The following is a 14,474-nucleotide window of genomic DNA, read 5'->3' on the forward strand; positions in this document are numbered from 1 at the left end:
CTGGCGAGATCCACATCTTGCCGCAAGAAGACTGCAGGAAAGGAGGAGGTTCTGGCGAGATCCACTTCTTGCTGCAAGAAGACTGCAGGAAATGAGGAGGAGCACTGAAGATCTGGAACTCAGATTTTCTCTCACTAGATAGACTACATCTCTGGGTCTCAATGACTCCACCTCTAAAATGAGGGGTTTGGGCAAGATCAACTTCTCTCAAATTGTGTTCCAATGGACACCAATGTCTACATGTGTTAATAGCTCTTCTGGAACAACCCCAAACCAACAAAACAACCAACTCTGTGTAAAACTAAATTAAACATGAATACTAAGAATCCCAGGAGTTAAGGGTAGACCGAGTCTGAGAGCTCTTAAAAATATGTGGTTTCTATGATTGTTCAATCAGGAATACTATCAGAGGAAACCTGTGGGCAAAAATTACTTTTACCAGCCTTATTTGATAATTGAACAACTTTGTTCAGAGACATCTCGAGACATTCATGGGGCACTGGTGTCCTAGATTGGTAGTTTTTTTCCCAGAGGTGATTGTAATTCTGAGTCATGCTCTTATTTTATCAAGGTGTTGAAAAAAACTCACTGCTATATTTCACCAACATAATAGAAAAAGAACAGAGATTTGGAAATTTGAAGTAGTATTGTAGATAACCCAAAATAAAAAACCTGCACTCACTTGTGGTTTGTCTACACTTATATTCACTGATAATGATCAGGTTACCAATTCCCCTTAAGTGTAGGCTGACTCAGATAGAGGTCTTGAAAAATACGTGACTTGTGCAGCATTTTCTATGATTGTTCGATCAGGAATCCTACGAGAGGGAGCCCATGAGATCTTCCACTGTAAAGATCTCAAAGGAGGATGAAAAAGATGGAGTTGTATATTTATCTTCTGTTACCACAAGCCTTCCTCAGCTCTGCTTCAGATATACTGTTATCAGAATCATTTATCAACAACAAAGAATTAACAACTGTCTACGGGGTAAAAAGTGCCCTGGATACAAATACATGGAATTTGTCAGGGAAAGGGGGAAGGAGAAGAAGGTAACTTGTATTTATTGAGCAGCTACTACATGCTAAGCATTATGCTAATGCTTCTTAGGAGGTATTGATATCATCATCTCCCTTTTACATATGAGAAAACCGAGGTTCATGGTGACATGAGAGTCATCAGCTAGAAAAGGGCATAACCTAGATTCAAATCCTGATATGCTATGACATTAAAGTCTGTGAGCTTTTCATTTTCTTCTCCTGAGAGGAGAGGATCCATACCTAGAACGAGTTAACACTAGCAGCCCTTAACAACTCCTAAGTCACAGAGGCAGTAAGGTCAGAGGAGAAGGCACCATGGTTTTGGTGGTCAGGGACAGAATTATACAAGATGTGCGGTTTGAGCTGATCTTTGAGGAAGTCGAGGATCTAGAGGCACATTTAGAATCATGGTTAAACCAAAGAGCCACACTACTTCTGGTGCTTTGCAGATCTGTGACCACATGGTGACCTCAGAAAGAAATGAGAGAGCTTGAGGGCCAAGTGCAGGGTTATCCCAGGCTCCAGAGATTCAGGTGGACATGTCACAGCTGGTAGAAACTCATGGTCCTCAGGACATGGCTGCTATAGATTGGATGTTTGTGTCCCCCACACCCAGATTCCTATGTTGAAACTAATCCCTAATATGTTGGTATTTCTAGCTGTAGTTTTTGGAAAGTGCTTAGCTCATGAGGGTAGAGCCCTCGTGAGTGCAATTAGTGCCCTTACAAAAGAGACCATAGAGAACTCCCTTGTCACTTCTGCCATGTGAGGACACAGTGAAAAGATGACTATCTAGGAAGCAGGAAGCAGGTTCTCAAGACACCAAATCTTCTGGCACTTTGATCTTGGACTTCCCAGCCTCCATAACTCTGAGAGATAAATTTCTGTTGTTTATAAGCCATCTAGCTCACAGTATTTTTGTTATAGAATCCCAAACAGACTAAAAGAATAATAAAACTATAGACATTCCTGAGTTCCCTGATGTTACTGCAATGGGCTACTTCTACCTTAGCTCTCTGTAGCAGATTTCATGATCTGGCCTTTGCAGTGGCTCCAATAAATAAGGCTACTGTATAGTGAAAAGAAAGACATGGAATCTCTATTGGAAAATGGGCAAAAAGACAGAACTGTCAAAAAAGCTCTAGTGATCATACATTTCTATTCCCTATTCTGTCTTGAGTTTACTGTATTTAAATTACTCCAAGTGGACCCTAACCATAGCTGGTCTTCCTTCCTGTGTCAGTGAGAACAAAGATGGGAAGAACAAAAGGTAGGAGATGTGCAAAAACTGTCACACTGAGAAAGCCACATCATATTTATTTTATAACAATTCCAGTATTTGCAAAGGAGTGGAACATTAAACTAGCTAAGTGGCATAAGTGTTACTGTTCACAGGTATTTCCTGCTCTTCCCTGAGAGGATTGTATTTTCTTACCCATTGATATTAAACTTGGGCAAATGACGTGCTTTCCAAAATAAAATGAAAGCAGAAATGATGTGTGTTATGTGTCACTCCATGGAGAAGTCTGCACTTCTCCCAAAGATCTGAGACTCGTGCTTTGGACTCCACAAGTGGATAGAACTTTGAATTGCCCCTCTTGGGAGAAGTGAGCGAGTTCTGTGTATTGGAGAAAGAATAAAATGGATATTTGATGACTAGAACATAAAACTGAGTCAGGGACCTGCTGTATGCTTACCAATCTTATTTTTTCTTGAGCACAGAGAAGATTCCATTTCCCAGTTTCCTTTTCAGTTTGGTTGGTGCATCTAATTTTTTTCTAAACAAGAGAATGTGGGCTGAAATGATGTATCTCACTTCCAGGTATTGCATAAAAGTCCCTGTATGATCACTTAATATTTTCCCCTCTTATGGCGACCATAGTGCCATTGTTGAAAAAGATAGTATCTCAAGATAAAAGGAATCTGGTTTTTGGGTCATTGCTTTAAGAAAAGCCACCCAGAAGAGCCTCTTGACCCACATCAACCTGTAATATAAGTTAGGAAGTTACCAGGTTACGGTGATAGTGATAAGTTACCAAGGATTTTGGATTGTTTGTTATAGCACGTAGTGTTTCTTATCTTGCTTAAGTCATGAAGGAATTTAATAACATAACTGGCATAATTTTTAGGGATTTTAAAATGGAATCAGGGTGAGTCAGAATACCCACCACAATTAGAAGGTCATGGCCTCATTCTTGGGCTTTTCAAGTAGGGATACAAAGGTGTTTTAATTCTGGGATACACTATTAATTTCCTGATAAATCTGCAGGAACCTCTATACCCATACTCACAGTTAGACATTTTTTTTTGCATTTGATAGTGAAGGAATAGGGCTTAGAAAAAAAGTTCCTTGATTCTATGGTCATAAATGAGAAACAAGAAAAGGACATGTCCGCAGAGCTCCCAAGAAGGATGGAGGTTCTGCTGTGCTAAGTGATTGTTAGCTTTGTGTACCACCACACTGCAGATGGGGACTTCAGGACACTGTAGTCAAGTCCCAGCTTGGAGGAATATGTGCTGAGGACTGTGGGCTGAGGGGAAGCAAGGATGAAAGGGTACAGGAGGTCGGCTGGGGTTAATGATGCAGATTTTAGGGATACTTTTAAAGATGCTACACTTGTCACCCAAATTCCCATACTTTAGGGTCAGTGGTGAGACTCACAATAGAACTTTCCACCTAGGCATGGATTGATACCTTGCCTTTTAAAGAACATAATATTTATGTTTTTCTTAATAATAAATGCAATATTTGTTAACTGTAGAACATTTAGGAATTACAGAAAAGCATAAAGTAGAAAAAGATCATAATCTCCAACCCAGGAAATAATCACTATTATTTTGCTGTAGTTCTTACCAACCTTTTAAATTAATATACACATATTACATATCAAGAACAAAGTTGATGTTTATCCTTTAAAGGTACTTTGTATTAATTAGTATAGGCCAGGTTATGCTGCTAGAACAAAAGATCCTCAAATTTCAGTGGCTTATAATATCAAAAGTTTAATTCTCATTCAGGCTGCATGTCCATTCCAGACCAGATCCATCTGTGCTTCACATCACCTCCATTCCAGGGACCCTTAGTGAAGGAGCAGCCTCTGTTTGGAACAATCTCCTTTCAGAGAGAAAAGAGGCAGATCTTAAACTGACCCTTAAGCTTTTGCATGGAGTGACACATAACACACATCATTTCTGCTTTCATTTTATTTTGGAAAGCACGTCATTTGCCCAAGTTTAATATCAATGGGTAAGAAAATACAATCCTCTCAGGGAGGAGCAGGAAATACCTGTGAACAGTAACACTTATGCCACTTAGCTAGTTTCATGTTCCACACTCCTTTGCAAATACTGGAATTGTTATAAAATTAATATGATGTGGCTTTCTCAGTGTGACAGTTTTTGCACATCTCCTACCTTTTGTTCTTCCCATCTTTGTTCTCACTGACACAGGAAGGGAATGGTGGGGGAATGATTTGGAGACCCTACCACCAGTGGAAACACTGCCAGCAGAAATTTTAAATTACATTCTCAATTCAAGAATTTACTTATTCAACAGAAATCTTCAACAAATGGTGGTCCTTACCTGGCTTCTCCTGCTGAGAGAGGGACAGTTTACTGGCACCATGGCAGCCCTTTCTAGCAGCTGGTTCAAGGGTCCATATGTAATCAGAGCTAGTGCTTTGGGTTCAGATGCCCACATCTACCTATCTCTGTCAGCCTCCCACCTTCTGTCCGCAAAGGCTCTTCCTAGGGTGTCAGGATGCAGCTTCGTAAATCTGAAATCACCTGCTCATTTTCTCGGTACCCAGCTGTTCGCTGAATGGTTTAAGAACAGAAGGAAAATGTCCATTCCCCAACCCCCACGTGCTCCTCCTGGTCCTTGGCTTTGTGGGCATCACCTCCTGTGCTGAGGAGGGCATGAAGCTCAGTCACCATCCATTATGTCCTCACCAAGGCCCAAAAGTGTCTGTCCAGAGACAGGGGAACATTCATAAAGCTACGCAGCACCTTCGGATGCTGTCCCTGCCCCTGGTTTTCTAATTGGCATGCTGAACGCCTGGGCAGCAGAGACTGTCCCAATTCTACATTCATTCTCAGTGTAGTAGAGATCCAATTATTTGCAGCCAGTAACAAATCATGTTCATCCTTATCTTGCAAGTGTGGTTTGACTTCCATGTACACCCCCAGTGTGCCGCTCTGAGCCCTTTTGCTCAACTTGTCTTGAGGTCACCTTTTGTGGAGCCCCAGGTTTGGATAGCCAACAGACACCTCTGGCTTTGCACCATGTTTTACCTTTAGCTTGTGTCCCATGTTCACTGTCTCTCCTCTCTCTCCCTAGTCAGATTCAGGGGTTGTTTGCTTTTATTTATTATTCAGTAAAGACTGTACATGTTTTGCATTTAATAAGCCACTGAACGCACAAGGCTCATTACTGAGCTGGAGTGGAATATGGTATTTGCTAGGTCAAATGACCTCTCCAGAAGGCAGTAAGTAACCCTTTTGTCTTCCACTGTCTCTGCTGGACTCTCCGAAAATGAGCACGACTCTAAAACTCAACAGTGTCCTTTAGCATTTTGTTTTCAGTCCTGATCCTCTAAAGGGGTGAATCCCAATGTCTTCCTAATTTTTTTTTTAATATACCATAAGTTGAAGGAAGACTTCCCAAGCTGTATGATTTCTTGATTTGAACACAAACACCAGAAATGGAGAAAGTTCCTGTCCACAGCATACACACCCACAAATTTGACTTTTTTTCTTTTCAGATGTCTTCAGTGGATTCAGTAGAAGAAGAGGATTCTAATAGCACTGTCTGCAAATGTGGGCACTTCTTAGGGAAACAGTAAATTTGATGTCAAGGAAGGGAAAATAGATATAGAATGGTGTGAATATGGGGTCCAAGGATGAAATGGGGTTAGCTTCAATGCATTTCATGATACTTTTCCAATCTGAGATTCTTTGAATCCATGTGCACCGCGTTGCTTAGTGAGAATGAGCTAAGAAGGAAAAAGCAAACAGGAAAGCAATTCCTGAGACAAATTATTCCTTTCCCTAGGCAGTGCTCTATTCCGATATTTAGAGTAACCCTCTGAATGCCTGGAGTTTATCTTTGGCTGCAAGACAAGCAAACACCGGGCCTGGAATCAGGAGAGAAGGAGGAGGAATAACAACAAAAAAACCCCTTGCCAGGAGCGTAGAGGAGGAGACGGGGCAGAGCCAGCCTCCTGACTGGCACTGCAGGGCTCTGAGGCCTGGGACAGCTGTGGAGCCCATCACCTCGGGAAGGAGAGTTTGTTCTGCCTCTGGCTTCCTGGCTCCCAAGCTCCCTGCACATTCTCTCCAGCTGAGCTCATTCTTGGCTGGTCCTCACTCAAAGGCAAGAGAGCTAGGTGCTGGGGTAGAGCTAGGTGCTGAGGTGGAGCCAGGTTAGAGACTGGAAGTTCATCCACCTTTGTGATATTAACGCTAAGGGAGGAAATGTGAGACAGAAAGCTTAAAGGAGTCTTGATTCCACTCTGAGGGTGATGTGTGGAAGAACTGGCTTTTCAGGGAACAAGATGGTAGCTTAAGAATGGTTTTTTGAAAGTTGGGAATTTTCTGCCTCTGCCAAAGCAACATACCCCTATGTACTGGTGACTGTTTGTCATAGCTCCTCTTTGGCTGTATGTAGGAGGAACAAATGGCTTTTGTTGTCTGCGAAAGATTTACTAAGCTCCTTGGACACCCTGTTGCATAATGTCTGTACTCCAGGATTTGTGTGGAGTGGCTGTGAAAGAACAGGCTTTCTCTCTTTAACCCTGTTACTGTAAGGTAGATAGGGAATAAAGCCATGTATTATGCTATTGTAAAATGTTAAAAGCTAAGAAGCTTCCTGGTGTCACTGGAGAATTGAAATTAAAAGGTCTGACCTGTCTGGATAAGTCCCTCTGTCTCAAAACTCCCAAAGTGTAGCTGATGCAGGCTCTTCTCTGGCTCCCAGCTTAACCAAATCTAGTTTTGATTTGCCACCCACTCCCAGCAGTTAACGCTTCCCAGTATAAATGAATGTATGCTCTCTAAATACTTCAGTTGGATCTTTACATCTCAACAGAATACAAGTCTAAGCACCTAGTAATCCAGGATTGTTCTTGAAAGACTCAATGGAGGATACATTATTTTCTACTTTTTTTCCAGTTATTTTCAAGGAAACAGAGGTATTGGCTTTATAGTGCTAGCTCACAAAGGTTAAATTACTGATGTATGCTTAATATCAATTATGTTAAAAAGCTCCAAGTAGAAAAAAAGTCCTTTGATTGGATTTTAATGTATACAATAACAATAAATAAGACAAAAGGATAGAAGTAACAGAGAGACATCTTTTGGCTCAAAGAATATCTTTTTGATAATACAGCTGTTCCAAGATAAAAATAGATTGACTTGGCTTATACTGGGCTTACCTTAGTCAAGGTATTCAAGAAAAGGCTATAAAAGTATTTGTTCATTAATTAGCTCTAAGGTGTAAAAACAGCAATGAGCATTTTTACTTAAATAACTAAGGAGTTCTTAATCTGTGAACCCCTAAACATGAATGTAGAATTATTTTTATGTGCACATTTTTGGAGGAGGTTATTTCTTCTTTTTTTTAATCACAAGCTCTTTAACATGATAAACCAATTATAAGCTATCCATGTAAAGAGTTAACCTCTCCATGTAAAGCTTCCAACTAGGTCATTACCGCTCCACCTTAAACATGATTGTTCCGCTAAGGATCAATAGACATGTGAGGAAACTTCTAATATGAAAGACAGAAATCAAAATAGACACAGAGAATAGTGACTATAAAGCAGGGAGAAGAAAAAAAAGTAACAACAACAAAATAACTCATTAATATACCCAGAGAACCAAGAAGATGCTTCATAAAACAATGAACTGGTATCTATATAAAAGGAACATAGAAGACAAAAAGGAGCTCTTGGAAATTAAAATTATAATGGCAGACATGAAAAATTCACAAGAAGAATTTGAAGACAAAATTGAGAAAATCTTGAGAAAGTTGAGGACAGGACAAAGAAATGGAAAATAGAGGAGAAAAAAAAGTGAGGATTAGTCCAGGAGATCCAACATTTGAATAAAAGGAAGACCTGGATAAAATAGAGGATGTCATCAAATAAATAATTCAAGGGAAAATTTCCAGACCCAAAGTCCATGAATTTCTAAGTAGAAAGGGCCTAACAACTAATCTATTTTTAATAAATTAAAAAATACCCATGCCAAGGTATGTAAGTGTAAAATTTCAGAATAGTGGCTCAGAGAGAAGATTCTAAGTTTCCAAAAATAAAGAAAATAGTGAGAGAAAGAAACAACCAAACAAAATCCAGACAGGTCACATAAACAAAAATGAAAACAAACAGTTCAGATACAAAAGACTGGAAATTAGAGTGGAATTGAACTCTCGAACAGTAGAATTGGGTAAACAATGGATTAATTTGTTTACTTATTATAAAGGGAAAATTGTTTCAACTCAGAATTTTATACCCAGCCAAACTATCAGTTAGATGGTAGGAGTGGTGTGGGTGGTGGGGATAGTGAGGATGGGACAGGAGCAGGAGAACAGAGACTTTTTCACATGTTCAAGATACTGTGCAAACAATGGCACATGTCTAGACAGCATATACACCAGTGCTGCTGGAGCAGTGTTCACTAGGGAAGGTCATGGTGAAAGCATCAGTAGCTAGTGTGATGTTCTCCCACTGCTCACCACACTCTGGGAAGAGCACGGTCTGACAGAGCTAGATGTCAGACTCTGGAGAAAGTACTCAGATACTTCGGCTTTGGAGTTTTTAAACTGCATACTTAGGGAAGCATCAATACGTTCTCTGTGTAATCAGAGGCAAGGATACAATGGTAATGGTACTTGGCAGAAACTTATCTCCAGCCTTCTTCTGCCAAGACATTATTGGAGATAGCACCAGCCCCTCCCCTAGAGTGATCAGGGTGCTGGGATCCAAGCCCGGAGGTTGCAGCTGTATGAAGAGGCAAGTAGCGGTGGACCTTATAGTTAGTGAAGCACCAGCCCTTCTGGAATGATTGGGGAACTGGGATCCAAATGTTGTTGATGGTTGGAATTGATTGCCAGAAGCACAAGGCACACCTTGTTTAAACTGGGCTTTGAAGGAAGTCAACACTTGCTGGGAGGTCAATTTGTAGGATATCGGTCTTGAACAAGTTATTCTTTTCCTTTCAAAGAGTTTACATCACATACACTCTTTCTGAGGAAGCTACTGGATGATGTGCTCCACCACACTGAGGGAGTAAACCAAGAAAGAGGAAGACACACAATCCAAGAAAAAGGAGAAGCAAAGATAATTACCAGGATGTCAGTGAAGGGAGATCCCCAGGATGACAGCTAGGAACACTAGAAATTTTCATATCCCACACAGAAGTTCACAGGGGTGAAAAGGAGAACAAGAATATGGATTTGGAGTTGTTGGTTTTACAATCATTTAAATACATTTCCCTGTCTGGAGTCACTAGCCATAATTTTTCCTCTTTCAGCTCTTAAATCACAGATATGGAACGAAGAGGGAAAAAGCAAAGTTAAATACAAATCCAGCCATGCGTCAGGAGGCTCCTTCCTTGGTCCCCAAAGTTCTTAGAGCCAGTCCTGATTCCTGGCTCCCTTGGCAACCCCACTCCCTGAGAGGAGCCAAGTATCCTTTGCAGTTAACTTTCCAAGGAAATTTGGGGAAAATCACATCAGCAGAAGGGCCAGATTAGATCATGTAAAACAGCTGCCTCTCTACACCTTCAGATCAACTCCTTTGTGGAGTAAAGGTATGCAACCTTTTGCATACACAAAAATAATCTGGAGAAATTGAAAAAAATACATCTATTTTCCTGATTTCAATGGAAAAAGGTCTGATTCAGTGGGTCTGAGTTGAAGCCCAATTGTTTGCACTTTAAACACACAGGTGGTTGAATTACAAACCCATCTTAAAGAAAACTTGTTCTAGAGACTAGGCTCTCAAGATCCAGACGATCCACTTATGATGGAATCCCATGAGCATGCTCCCTTGTCATTAACCCCAGCAGCATGGAATCTGCTCTCATGAATGAGTTGGAGTTTCTTTAAAGATAATATGAAGTGCTCCTAGTTTGGGAATGAACTTGTAAGGAAGAAAATCATCTCACAGGCCTGCTGAGGACTGTTTTGTATTCCAAGGGGAAGCTTCAACAATATGCAATTAGTATATAGATAATTTAGTAACATAAAAGTGACTAAGCAGAATTACAAGTAGGATTCCAAGGAGAAATAATCTTGCTTTTTATCCAAGTATCTGTATAATACTTATTTGGTTTCAACAGAGGGCTCAATTCTCTCTGATCAAAATCGTAATCCTCCAAGACCAATTTTTTTCATGAAGCCATCACCACCATCAGTACCGCTGCTACCCTCCCAAGTGCCTCCCAGACATCATTCTCCCTTGGAAAGGTTCAAGGTGAATCAGTGAAAACACTTATTTTCAGCTTTATATATGTGTTTGTCTCTCTAACCAGATTATAGACCCCATAGGAGTAGAAAAAAATATTTTTAATCTTTATATCAACTTGATGTGTGATGACCAAGAAGGTGATATATCACTATTGACTCAGTTAAATTATATACTTTTCCCAAGCATTCAACTTCATAAAATACAGCAAATATAATTCATAGTATTTTAAATGTTTTATAATATTTTATGGATGTTACAGAAAAACCCAAAAGAACTTTTTGGCCAGCCCAATAATATTAATACTTTTCTAGTTAATAGTCATAAATTATGAAAACAATGGAAGTTTTTTTTAACAAGAAGATAGTTTCATAATGAAAATGAATTTTAGAATACTACTTCCAGAAATTTAACTGGATAATATCTACCCTTTCACTTTGAAACAATGATAATAATGAATCACTTCCCAATTTTTATTATGCCCCTAGAATCCACTTTTAATAATATAGTAATTAAAATGATATTATGTGCTAATGATACTATACACCTAAGGTGAAACTGGGAGCTGAGGAAATTAGATAATTCATGCTTCCAAAACTTTTCTTTAACTCCAAATATAGGGCTCTTAGGTGAAAGGTGTCCTTTATTTTCTTAGGCCTCAATTATCCACTTTTTTGCATTGACAACTCCAAAAGATCATAGTTTGCCATATAATAGTCAATTCTCAATATTTATGCACATCAGACTGCCTTACACATTACTTCGGAGCCTCTCAGACTTACCCGCATGGGCTTCAACTGGCTTCATTCAGGTGCATCTTGACAGTCCCTGCCTCTCCTCCTACCCAGCACATCTCTATCAAGGGAGTAGACATGGAACTGCTCAGTGCCTATGCAGGTGTGACCTACAAGTGCAGGGCAGTTAGTGCCCCATAGGACAATCTCTGACCAATGGGGTTGGGAGCCAAAGCATAAATTCTTTTCCTGTCTTTCCCTCGAATGGAGGGTTCTGAAATACCATCTGAAATTCCGTGGCTGGTTATTTGGTCCTGGAGTATCAAGTTCCCAGTTGCTTCTGTGATGTGTCTTTGTATTGTCATTCCTTCCTCCTTCCCTTCCTCCCTCCCTCCCTCCCTCTCTCCCTCTCACCCCCTGTCCTTGGTACTCACACATACATGCTCTGTGTTCTGAGGAACCTAAACAATGATGTGAAATTTGAGAGAAGCAGTGGGGAGATGACACAAAACTGCGGGGGTTCTAAAGTTTGATCTTTGAGATGCAGTCAGTGATATTTTTCTTAGGCTAATTTAAAAATATACTTGTATTACTTGGTCACACTTGCTTGGTGAATGAAAGAAAAAGCCATTTTGGATTAAAACTTTGTCCCAGACCATCCACAAAGTGGATAATCCACGTTCAGATAATCTATGAATGACCATATTCACAGTAACACTAACGGAGCTGCTACCCAGAAAAACAAATATATAAGACGGTAATGCAAGACCATGAACAAGGGACACAATCAAATCACTCATAAGTATTTTAGTATGACTCCCTAATCCAATAAGTGAGTACAGTACTTAGAAAAAACTACAAGGCCACTAGGACACCTAACAGAATAAGCAAGAATGAATAACAGTATAAAGCTTGATTGTCTTAAAAATGTTCCCTTACAGTTTGGATCTATACATTGCATTTGGTATGTCTCAGGTTTCTCTTAATCTATGTCAACCCCTCTCCTCTTGTAAATGCCACTATTTGTTCAAGAAACACAATCATTTGTCCTGTAGAATGTCTGAGTATGTGTGCCATTGTCCTTCAAAATAAAATGGAACTACAAGAGAAAGTTCTCTCAAGTATTGTCAAAGGGCATTCCCCCCCCCATAAAGATTCTATACACCTTATTCCTCTGGGGATTAGTAGTCCTACTCAATACAAGAGTAGGTCAGTAATGAAATGTGTATTTTCCCATTACTGGGAAATAATGGGAATTTGAACTCAGCCTTGACAGCTTTACATTTATAAATTTTTAATAATTTTTCTGCTCATATTTTAAGTGGAGAACCAAAATTTTTTCATCAACAATGCAGTGATTTTTGTAGCTGTCACCAGAACCCTATAAGCCTAGACTTATGATGGATCCTAGAGGTCATCTATTCTAACACTTAGGCTTTACAGATGAATAAATGTGGGCTCAGAGATGCCAACTGACTGCACATCAACATCACTCAGCAGGTTAAGGGCACTGGACCCAGAATCCTAGACTCCTGATTACTCAGTCCTGTGCCCATTCTAGTGGCCACTCTACTCACCCACTGGTTGCAGCCTTACTTGGCCAAGGCTGGCAACACTTCTGAAGCTGGGATGACTGTCTTTATTTTGCCCAAGACCATTCTGCATATAGTAAGTGCATTTGTATCAATTTTTTAGATTCCACAAATAAGTGATATCATATGATATTTGTCTTAGTCTCACCTTCTTCACTTAGTATGATAATCTCTAGTTCCATCCATGTTGCTGCAAATGGCATTATTTCATTCTTTTTAATGGCTGAGTAATATTCCATTGTATATATGTACCACATCTTCTTTATCCATTCATCTGTCGATGGACATTTAGGTTGCTTCCATGTCTTAGCTATTGTAAATAGTGGTGCTATGAATCTTGGGGTGCATGTATCTTTTCTAATTAGAGTTTTCATCTTTTTGGTTATATGCCCAGGAGTGGGATTGCTGAATCATGTGGTAACTCTATTTTTAGTTTCTTAAGGAACCACCATACTGTTCTACATACTAGCTGCACCAATTTACATTCTCACCAACAGAGTAGGATGGTTCCCTTTTCTCCACACCCCCTCCAGCATTTGTTATTTGTAGACTTTTTTCTTTTTAACATCTTTATTGGAGTATAATTGCTTTACAATGGTGTGTTAGTTTCTGCTTTATAACAAAGTGAATCAGCTATACATATACATATATCCCCATATCTCTTCGCTCTTGCGTCTCCCTCCCTCCCACCCTCCCTATCCCACCCCTCTAGGTGGTCACAAAGCACCGAGCTGATCTCCCTGTGCTATGCAGCTGCTTCCCACTAGCTATCTATTTTACGTTTGGTAGTGTATATATGCCCATGCCACTCTCTCACTTTGTCCCAGCTTACCCTTCCCCCTCCCCATGTCCTCAAGTCCATTCTCTAGTAGGTCTGCATCTTTATTCCCATCTTGGCCCTAGATTTCTTCATGACCATTTTTTTTTTTTTTAGATTCCATATATATGTGTTAGCATACAGTATTTGTTTTTCTCTTTCTGACTTCACTCTGTATGACAGACTCTAGGTCCATCCACCTCACTACAAATAACTCAATTTCGTTTCTTTTTATGGCTGAGTAATATTCCATTGTATATATGTGCCACATCTTCTTTATCCATTCATCTGTCGATGGACACTTAGGTTGCTTCCATGTCCTGGCTATTGTAAATAGAGCTGCAGTGAACATTGTGGTACATGACTCTTTTTGAATTATGGTTTTCTCAGGGTATATGCCCAGTAGTGGGATTGCTGGGTCAAATGGTAGTTCTATTTTTAGTTTTTTAAGGAACCTCCGTACTGTTCTCCATAGTGGATGTATCAATTTACATTCTCACCAACAGTGCAAGAGGGTTCCCTTTTCTCCACACCCTCTCCAGCATTTATTGTTTGTAGATTTTTTGGTGATGGCCATTCTGACTGGTGTGAGATGATATCTCATTGTAGTTTTGATTTGCATTTCTCTAATAATGATGTTGAGCATTCTTTCATGTGTTTGTTGGCAATCTGTATATCTTCTTTGGAGAAATGTCTATTTAGGTCTTCTGCCCATTTTTGGATTGGGTGGTTTGGGTTTTTTTTTGATATTGAGCTGCATGAGCTGCTTGTAAATTTTGGAGATTAATCCTTTGTCAGTTGCTTCATTTGCAAATATTTTCTCCCA

Source organism: Monodon monoceros, unplaced genomic scaffold (assembly GCF_005190385.1).
Source record: "Monodon monoceros isolate NGI ecotype Baffin Bay Population unplaced genomic scaffold, NGI_Narwhal_1 Super_Scaffold_2, whole genome shotgun sequence".
Lineage (NCBI taxonomy): Eukaryota > Metazoa > Chordata > Mammalia > Artiodactyla > Monodontidae > Monodon > Monodon monoceros.